Source organism: Lingula anatina, chromosome 2, assembly GCF_051362555.1.
Source record: "Lingula anatina isolate TDL-2025a chromosome 2, LinAna3.0, whole genome shotgun sequence".
NCBI classification, from domain to species: Eukaryota; Metazoa; Brachiopoda; class Lingulata; order Lingulida; family Lingulidae; genus Lingula; species Lingula anatina.
The window spans coordinates 43,203,537-43,214,186 of record NC_141768.1 but is presented as its reverse complement, the minus strand read 5'-3'; the positions used below and the strand labels follow the sequence as shown (position 1 = coordinate 43,214,186).

General features: G+C 37.7%; 1 long non-coding RNA gene across 1 annotated transcript; it reads right to left on the bottom strand.

Annotated features, from left to right (window-relative positions):
* Positions 1–458: 458 nt before the first annotated feature.
* On the bottom strand, positions 459–7,732 carry LOC147763725 (uncharacterized). Its single transcript, XR_015332703.1, has 3 exons — positions 6,884–7,732; positions 5,245–5,427; positions 459–2,161 (listed from the first exon to the last, which is right to left on the bottom strand). It is a non-coding gene; the product is annotated as an uncharacterized LOC147763725 (long non-coding RNA).
* Positions 7,733–10,650: the final 2,918 nt, after the last annotated feature.

The window sequence follows — 10,650 nt, the reverse complement described above, 5'->3', positions numbered from 1 at the left end:
CACATGATGGCTTGGTGACACACGTTTGTACAATCTTCAGATCAAAGGTGGGTATCTTTTGGAACCCACTGATGGAAACAAACTGCATCATTAAAAAGTTATTAATTTACTTAATGCCAAGTTAAAATTTTATGATAATTTCCCACTCTTGCATTAAGGTACAGTTGCGATGATCATTGTTGGCTATTCAAAACCGTATTTTGATTGAATTAACTGAGAACTAGTCACTGCAACAATTGAGCGTTCTGTCGCTCTCTCTTTCGTCTTAGGATATTCCATACGTCTCAGGCAACAGAAAAACATTTTTTGACAACAAAGTTCTCATAATGTATGTTCTTGTTCATAGGCCTATTTGATAAGACCAGCAAAGTCATCTATGTAGTGGGCGTGTTTTGTAATTTAAGAGGACTCATAACATGGTAATTTATAAAACATTTTATTTCATTATTTTATGTGACTATATGAAAACAATATTGAGCATCTGACTACTTTATCTTTTCTTCTACTCCCCAATAACGTGCAGGAAGCCCGTGATTACGTCATATAACACGCTCGTGCTCCCTGTGAGACCTTTGTGGATAGGTCAATGTCCGTCCACTTTTGGCCTGTGGGGATGACCTTAATTGTAATGCCCAATGTATAAAACTGCACTACTGGATGGCAATATGTTGACGTTATATACATATATCCCTCGAGCGTGATTGGTGAGTAGGCCTACTGGGGCCTGTTTCACAAGATAGTGCTTAAAGCCAAAAATTGGTCTAAATCTTTAGACCAAAACATTTGATCCGTTTTAAACCAAGATATACTGGCACTGTAAATCAGTTGTAGTTCAATTGCGCCTGTTTCATAATAGAAATAAAATGGCTAAATTTTTGTACCAACAGCTATTCTCTTTAAGTGAACCACTGCAAATCTATCCTGAATTGAAGCAGATCAAAAATTTGGTCTAAAAATTAAGGCCACTTTTTGGCTGATAAATGTATGCATCGATTCTAAATCAAGAGACGCCATGAACCAAGTCCCGTGCTTCATTTTCTTGTGGGTTTTTGTGCAATACATAGAATGCTTTCACAGTTTTCAATAAGATTATATTAATTTTTTTGGTCACCTATTCAGGTTATATAAACATGGATCTGACGGTGCGAACGATACGTAACCGTCCTTTTATATGAATTGCCTTTCCTGTCATTGAACGCACGCTTTCGTTAACCTTGTGGTAGGCTCTGTATCAACAGAAAATTGATTCTCCCGTTAATAAAAGGGAAATTAATTAGCGCTGTTCAATCTATTACTTTACTGACTCATTGTACAGGCGGTATGACAGACGCTGTGTTAAAATGATTGTGACAAAATGTTACCGTTGCGTGTAATGGCGTTCTGGTCGTTGTTCGTATGTTAAATCACTTGGTGGGAAATTTAAGTGTCTGAAACACGACTTTTCTTTCTCCATTTGACAAAACATCAAACTTACATTCAATTTCCGATGTCACTCACATTCTCATTATACTTCGTAACTGATACCACGAATATCACCAATGCATTCATTAGTGAGAAGCCGCACAATCGGCAAGATGTTTTCACCTAAGTGTTTCAGAATTATGTAGATTCACAATCTTTCCCCCATCACAGTTTACATGTGCGCGAGTCCTCACAGCCACCCGTTTGCACACAAAGACATGTTCTCCAAAGAATTAAACAAGGCAGCATTAAGTCTCAAGAGCCCGACGGCATCAACGAGGACACCATAGCACTGCTTCGCCGATTTGGCGTAAGACCGTTACTATCTCTTTGCTGGCGACTTTTCCGCCCGAGAGCAGATATAAAAGCAAAAGGAGCTATTGCATTTTTCCTCCGCCCATACATGTCTTGCCCGTCTCTGGGAGTGAAAGAGTAATTCCCGGGTGACATTAATTCCTCTCTTCGCCTTTCCCGCTGTCTAAATAAGATCTGCTGGCGGTATTTGTCCGTCTGTCTGTTACACCTCTGCCTCCTGTTTCGGTGATAGAGTAAGAAAGACACTAAGAGACAGGACATAAAGGCAGCCGCTATGAGAACGTATGGAATCCACAGGTATTGTGGCGGGATGAGAGGCGGGTTGTGAACCCACGTGTAACCAGAGCTCGTGGAGTTCCCGGAGGCTGGCGCCATAACCTGTTACCTAAAACGAGAAAATAATTTCAAGATAATTTGTTAAATATTTTCTTGAAATACATGAAAAAAGAGAAAATGAATAGTTACTAAATTTCAGCTGACGAGAAGATTCACAAAAATCCATTTGCCTCTTTGGCCGCACTATTGACTTCGCCTATGGAATTGTTTTCCCACACTGTTTGAGAACCACATTCAGTCAGGACAAGACAGGACGCCCTTTGTACGGTGTATTCATGTTCGCAGAATGCATGTCTTGCAAAGGCAAACTGATGTGGTTTTTCTACAACAAAGCAACTAGACGCATGGCGAAAGAACAAAATCCCACGGGCTTTCCAGTTCAGAATCAATTTAGCTTTGATTTTTCTTCCTATAATTAAGATACCTTCATTGCGGTGCTGTTAGGTTAATAAACGCTTATAGCTGTCATTCAGACAAACTACCCCTCCTTGCGGTGAGAACCATTCAGCATCAGGAATTGCACCCAAAGGAACCAATCACGAAGTCACGAGGCCAGGCTTAGAGAAGTAAATGTCATGGTGATGTACAGCATAACAAGTAAATGGGGCCTTGGTACCTGATGATCATTTATCCAATTATCACGTTGTTACACGGAGGACAGATGACAAAACCGATTTGGGGTCCCGATTTATTTCACAATGAATGGGGATAATGTAAGAGGGATTTATCGTGTAGCCTTAATTAGGTTTGTTTGCTGCAGCACCAGAAATTAATTTTCCGGTAATTATAGGGTCAGCATAATGCTCCTAATGAATGCTTAATACGTGCATGCATGCATTTTCTTTAACATGTTTTCTTTAACATTTTCTTTTGCATGCGCTCCTTTATTCCCTACATTCATGTCATGTTAATCAATACGGATATTAGGTAAAAAAAACATGAAAAGTAATTTTAACAATTGTACATGTATTTTCGCTATAAGGACAATCAATCACACTTCTGGGAACTATCAGTATCATTTTACAGGAAGCATGCTGTTCTTTTTAAAATGTTTCTTCATATGCATGCCATCGACTCGTCAGGGAAACAGCACTACTTTTAGAACCAAATATTACTATACTGCACCCCGAAGTCGCTTTATATAATATAACAATCTGCGTCTATCATATGCCTGATATGTGTTATACGTGTAATGAAAACTGCTAGCTTTCACCAGAGAAAAGGTATCATTTCATCTGAGGCTTAGATTTATTGCATGGGTTAAGCGCAGTTGTCTCCGTTTTTCGACATGTTCTCATTTATAAATTGCAGCGGCTTGGCAATAACTGTAATCTATTGATGTGTGTGTGTGCACATATTTAATGTTCTCATCATGCGAAATTCCATCATTGTGAGATTCGCTTTGACTTGTAATCAACTTATCGATGTAGCAAAATGTCGAAGGTCCGCGATTACCCCTCTGCTTTGAACGGATGCCAGCGTAAATTGTTTTGTGAAACAATTTAAGATTGTTTCCGAAATCAAATTATGGTGGTTTTTAGAGGGATTAGGGATATCAAGAAAATGTTCAATTCCATGGGAAATGATTTATTGATAAAACCTCTCCCCTCTTTATCTGCAACACAGTTCCATGGTACAAAGAATTTGTGAGACGTCCGTTTTCACGATAGCCCTTACCCCTCTTAAAACCACTAACATTTAATTCCGGGAACAATCTTACATCATGCTATACAAATCCATCTACACTGTCATTCCTACCTCTAATCGACAATTTATGCAACAGCTACATTATAGTCCATTTCATGCCTATTTTGGCCATCAAAAATGGATCTCCATATGGACAACAATGGTACGGTCGTGTTCATGTGTGTTCGTTTTTTATTGGACTATATGCCGCGGCTGTTAAGATGTGTTTGACAAAGACGAACGCGCAAACCCGCGTGGGTCATGAAAATTGGGAATTGAATCACATATAACGCACTTTCCACATTTTGTTCATGGAATGGTTTTGCAAATTGCATAGTTTATGAGGGCCAATAAACCCCTAATGTTTACTTTTAACGAACATTTCCATCCAGATCAACTGTTAAGGATAATGGACTAAAGGCATTATGCACACTACTGATAGCACCTTGTCTTCATGTAAGGCGCACTTAGTCGCCAGCATCGCCTTCAATAGTCATTCTTTGGCCATTTGTTTATTCTGCTCTCAGAGAAATGACATTGGAAAGCATTGGCATTTTAGTATTTGAGCACTGAGAGACCCACAGACTAGATTAACAAAAGAGAGTTTTAACGAAAGCCGGCAGTACTTGTTAACGTGGGCTTCATTCTCGTTAAAAGCAAGTTCATCTCAAGAGTTCATATTCCGCCATACAATGCCCGGAGCTGGCAACTCATTTATTGCGGGTTAAGATCGGCTTTTAAAGGGCAAGGCATCCAGACATTGATTAAGGAATATATCAATGTGATATGAACTTATGATGAAGAGAACAAACTCATGAAATGGTTGTTTACATGCGAAGATTTCATAGCTATTGATTTTGTGACTAAATAGTTTATATTAAATAAAAGTTGAAAGTGTACTATTTATTAGTAGGCAAGGGGAACGTCTTGTGCGGAAACAGGTAATGGCACGATTAGCCGGGGCACACCTTTAAAAAGCAGGAATCAGTTTAATTCTGATAAACAATTAATTAATTAATTGTAGGGCTCTAAAATTGTCTGGATCGCACAGTAGATTAAACAGTGTTCCGAACTCTGGTCTTGCTTTTACCATTTTGAACCATTATTTACGTAATAGTTAATGTGAAATGTACGATACAAAAGACGAATAAATATAATGTAATTTCGTCATATTAAGGAATGAATTTATGCTGAAAAACAGTGATTTAGATTACCTGAAATGACGATACGAATGAGGGACGGAATTAAGCAAAAAGGAAAATTCAGTACTTTTAGAAAAATATTTTAGCCCAATGAATGAAATACAAGTACTTATCTTTGTCAGGTAAGCAATGCCGATAAAATACTCCCACGACTTTGTTTTTAGCAATATCGTGATGAATAATTCAGTCCCACTTACTACGGATGACTTGACATCGTACTACAGAGAATCGTGGTGGTACTCACCTATAACTAATCTGAAGGTACCGGAGACCGCGAGTATTAAAGCCGACGTCGGATTCTGTTGGGATATACCTTTATTGTGTCGCCAGGCTTAAAGGCAACCATTTTACCACTGTGTGTTCCATTCTCACATCATATCATATCTCTTCCCACTGCAAGCCGAGTGTGTATGTATGTTCCAATCCTCTGAAATAAATCAAATTTCCTTGTATTGTAAATGTCGACTTTTCGAAAAGCTTTCGCTGTTACATTTTATTGACCGCTGCATCAATCTTTTTCTTATCCAAGAACGGCTTAGAGTAACGTTCCCTGCCAGATAATACCCGTTCTATTGATAACATATATGCACTTTATTAGATTACATTCTAACGACACGAGCTTTTGCCGCTGTTTTCGCTGTTGCCGCTCCCTGCTTTCTCTTCAGATTCATGCCGTCAAATGATCGCCCTCAATACGCCTTTTCTGCTGAGATAAAGGAAAGCACTGATATTCAAATTTCGCTATCTTCAACATTCAACTTTTTCCTCCAGAGAGAAATTGTCTATAAAGACGAGTCAAATATGGTAAATAATGCAGAAGTTGAGAACTCGCAAAAGCACTAGATTACTGATAGATGAAATGAGTTTATCACTGGATGTATTTGGGAACATTTTGTATCGCTGGTTTACAGTAAATAGCACTGAATCTAGTCATCAATTGTCGATTGGAGTCAACAGATTGGCGACGCCGTATCTAATAGCATTTTAACTTCCAAAGCAAAGAAATTAATTTGGAATAAATTTCTATATTTAGTAAAAACATATATTTTAAGTAGAGGTATATTTATATGTATTTGAATGTTTATTTTTATATTTAATGTCTAAGCTAATTTTTCAAACGATTCGCCGTGCCTGCGACTAATAGCCATATCTTTGATCATTCACGAAGGAAACATTTTCCTGTTGAGTTCCTATACCCCTACCAGGGTGACATCCAGGTATTGTCTTTAACATTATTTGCTTTTATGTAAGGTATTGGTTGGTTGCATTTGAAAACTAGGGCCTATCTTTTAGGTTTCCACTAAGGGCACGCTATGTAAATTCACCACTGTTTAGATACGATTTTAATCATCTTTAAGACTAAACCATCTACTTAATTGCGTAAGTGAAATCGAAATAAAATGCCATCAGCTACGACAACATTGTATGAATACGAACTAGATCTATATGCTCTTTTCTGAGAAAAAAAAACTGTTTATATTGGCTTTTTGTTGGCTTCGCTATCTTGCTGTTCGATATTGAATGCGAGTGAGGTATGTCTATTAACGGCACATATGAACCATGTTTTCATGACATATTTAGAGAGGGGGTGATGTTTGTGATAAAAATTAATTTTTCAGCATCAAGATTAATAGATATGGCACGATATTGATAAATTAATTCCGATAATGGGTTTCAATATCACAGCTTCCATGATAGTACTTTAAATGCAGCAGAAACACTTAAGTGACGGCTAAAATATTTTTGTGCGTCTGGCGTGAAAGCAATACACATACACGTATGCCTATTAACGGTGGTTATAAAACCAATAGTATTGCAAAAAGCTATCAAAGCTCACGTTGTAAATCAAGGCTTGACAAGTAAAATAGGACTATTTCACTTACCTTTATATTTGTCTGTGCATTTCTGACGACAGCCTAGTACTTGGCATCGTTCTAGTGGCTGGCTGTCACACACGAAGTATAATGAAAACACCGTCAAGCTATATATTTCGTTGAGATACCTAGAAAACGCCGACGCACGGCTTACTTTGGCTTTTTATGGTGTTTGCATACGTTCCAAGCTTAGGACTATATTATTGCCAAAATCAATAAGACGATTTTCATAATAAGTATACCAGTGCATTTTGCTCTATCCCACGAGTTGCCAACATTAAAGCTTATTAATCAAGCACCACAGGCTGTATTTCGATGGCTGATAATTCCTTGGTCAAAACGAATAAAATCCGTAGCTCTGAGTGAAGTGGCAAAGTGGCAGGAAGGTGTTTCAATCTAACAACAGCGCGCAATAATCGGCATGTTTGCAGTCTGTTGCATTCAATCTATTATTGGTGCTGTTGATCTTTTAAAGAGTTTCGTAATTTGTCCCCTAGTCGACGAGGTTCATTATCCAACGAACAAAGGGGTTTGTGAACGGTATACACTATCTTTCATCGGAAATTGTTCGTTAAAGATTCCCGGTCACAAAATGTTATCAAATAGTCATGGCAAAAAAGTATTAACAGTTATCCCATCAGGTTTTAGGTACCACGCATGTCATTAAGTAAAAAGCATCGTGGATTAACGTAATCTCTTGTTCACCTTTACTTAATTATGTGCTGATCAGCCCTGCTTCATCCATTCGAAATGAAATTCCATCGGCTACGACAACACTGTGCGAATACGAACTATCTTTACCGAAAAGACATGTCAACTCAATCATATTTCATATCGTACGTGATTTCAGCATCTTCAGGTTGTGCGCGCCATCACTCCATATGTTTGATCGCAGATCGTCATTTTGAATAACCGGTCCAACCGAGAGACAGCCGACTTAATTTTTAGCCACGGTACCATTATATGCATAAGGCCGAATGAGTCAATAGTCTTGAACGCCCAATACCTTGTTTTTAATGACAGACGCGACACTGTAAAAAGACTAGACTGACTGGAGAAAAAAAAAAAAACCAAACAGACAAAAAAATGTACAAAAATCTTGCTACTTACATTAAAGGAAAAGATAAAATGGTGTAAGATTTTTTAATCAGAACAGTTTTATACATGTGACAGTATGTCGTTATGACATTATGGTCATATAGTTTCTCTACAGTTATTGTTACGTGCTTACGTGTATAAATTAGCGGCGGCCTCGTTGCTTTAGCTGTTGATATGTGAGTGGTTGCAGAACTACATTCTTTTCCAAGAAAAGGGGACAGCATCTTGCTTTGACTTGGCCCATTTCTTTAAAATAATTGTCTCCTTTTGTGTTACATGGTGGCTTGTGTGAATAAAACCTGGTGCAACTGTCACCATGGGTTAGCTACAAAATGTAATGTTAGTATACGACTGGGGCATGGCTTTTAAGCATCCAGATACCAAAGGGAAGTTAAAACAAAGTCTTAATTAAATAAGCAGTGAAGTTATACTAGATGCTTTTAAGATAGCCCTTTTCGCTTTGTCTTTCGAAAAAAAGATTAGAGTTTTTTGTAGGTAGGTATCTTCTGCTGCCAATCAATACAAAGCAACTGTGTGGCTGTCTATCTGTCTGTCTGTCTGTCTTTATGTTCGCCTGTTTCCATCATTAAATACAGAAAAATAATATTACATGCATTCAACTCCACAAATTTAATATATACTGGAGTCAAATTAGACAGCTTTTTAATCAGTTGGAAGGGGTCTGCGGGGAATGGAAAGTTGCAATGAAGCAACAGCAAAGCAAGCTGCCTAGGTACAATAATTTGTTCTATGCTGTTTTCCGAAAAAAAACATAGAGCAAAGAAAGTATGCTTGTTTTTTGGACATTTTAATTGTTCAACATAATTTAATGTAGCACCCCTTACAAAGACCAAAGTCGGTATACTGCAATTTACGTACATATAATTTTCCAGAAGTATGCCTTTGATTTTATCATTTTTGTTTTTTTCTAACCACCATGAGTAGAGTTGGACACGCAGAATGTACTAACATTCTTATTTGTTTATTTCTTTATATACTTATTTATCTATTTATTTTTCATCTCAGTTAATCATACCATATATCAATTAATTTAACTGGCCGCTTACTTAAACGGATATAGTCTACTGAACGTAACAGCCGACTGGCGAAAGTCTGCACGAAAGTTTTCAAGGAATACACCGGTCAAGCCCGGTCAAACTCCCTGCTCTTGGGTATCTGCTTATTATTAAGTCCCGCCTACCTACGGTGGCCATTAGATGAACTGCACGCTAGCGCTTGCTTGTCTTTTTTAAAATGAAAATGGATAACAAAGTAAGAGATATCGCCTTTTGGTTCGATTCTGCTCTCTGGTGGTAGATCCCAAATAAGATTAATGTACTTCTGAGGTCTTTGCCATTCTGTTGTAACAACATGAGTTTTGTTTTCTGGATTTTTTGCCAACAGCTAACGATTCGTATATAATTGTCGACATAAAATATTCGTGCCAATATGTTGTAGCTCAAAAGGCCAACTCTCATTGGTAATACAGGATGGATGTTTAGGACACCCAGTGTATCCATCAACGGAAAGAGTTAAAGATTGGATGGAATCTTTATTAGGGAACTTTGCAACTTTTTTCTCATTTTGCTAAACCATCTGGTGGTTAGCTCGCCCTCTCCCCTCCAAAAATAAATAAATAAATAAAACGTTTTTATGAGAACGGTCATCATTAAACTTCCACAGCAAAAAATGCCATTTTGCTATTTATGCCACTTACAGGAACTACAAAATTGAACAAAATTTATTCCAGAATACCAACAAGATAGTTTAAAAGAATACAAGAATAACAAAACGCCTTTATCTAGATCAACAATTTTCATTTAATACGAGTTCGGTTAAATTGCATAGCACCCAAATCCTAGCTTGTCAACACTGACACTGTGCTCCGCCTAGCGCCCAAGTCAATTGTTACTAACACAATTCCGCCATCTGGGGATTAGTCTGGCACCCAAATTCCAATATGTTTCCTTATAATGATCAATCTCACTCAGACGATTAAAAGTGCAGGGTGTTAATGAGGAGCGGTTCACTAGTGAACAAGACGACATTTACGCCAATTGCGTTCTCAAAGGAGCCAGCCATATTGGCAACATTGCTGTTCATTGACAATAACATTATCAGGTTTACCATCTAGTCATTCATCCGTTCATCCTTCCATCCATCCACCTACCCAAAGTTTTATATAGTGCCCTTCAATAGGATTTGTAAAATATTCAATAATGATTAAATGACATGACCACTCTTATTCTTATTCTAAATCATACCTAAGACACTTTGTAAGAAACAGAATCAAACTCCAATAATGAGATATAAATAATTCTCAAAGAATGCATGGTATCTAACCCGACTCATGACATCTCCAAAGTAACAAGGAACTGTCCAGCACTTCTCCAAAAAGGACTTTTTGCATTGCAACCCAAAAATTGATTCGTAAATCTACAAGTATGCTGAGTTAACAGAGTGTGAAAAAAACGGCTAATTTTGTATGATAGGGAATACCAAATCCTAGCCAGGCAACCAAACAGCAAAAGTCCATCAAGTTAATTAAAATTTTACCCTAAAGATTTACATCTATTATCACATTGTTAAACGGTTGGGTATTCTAGGGTCATTGTTAATATGCCCGATTGCATGGGTGCCTCTCCTATCTCCCATCCCCCAACCTATACTTATGAAGA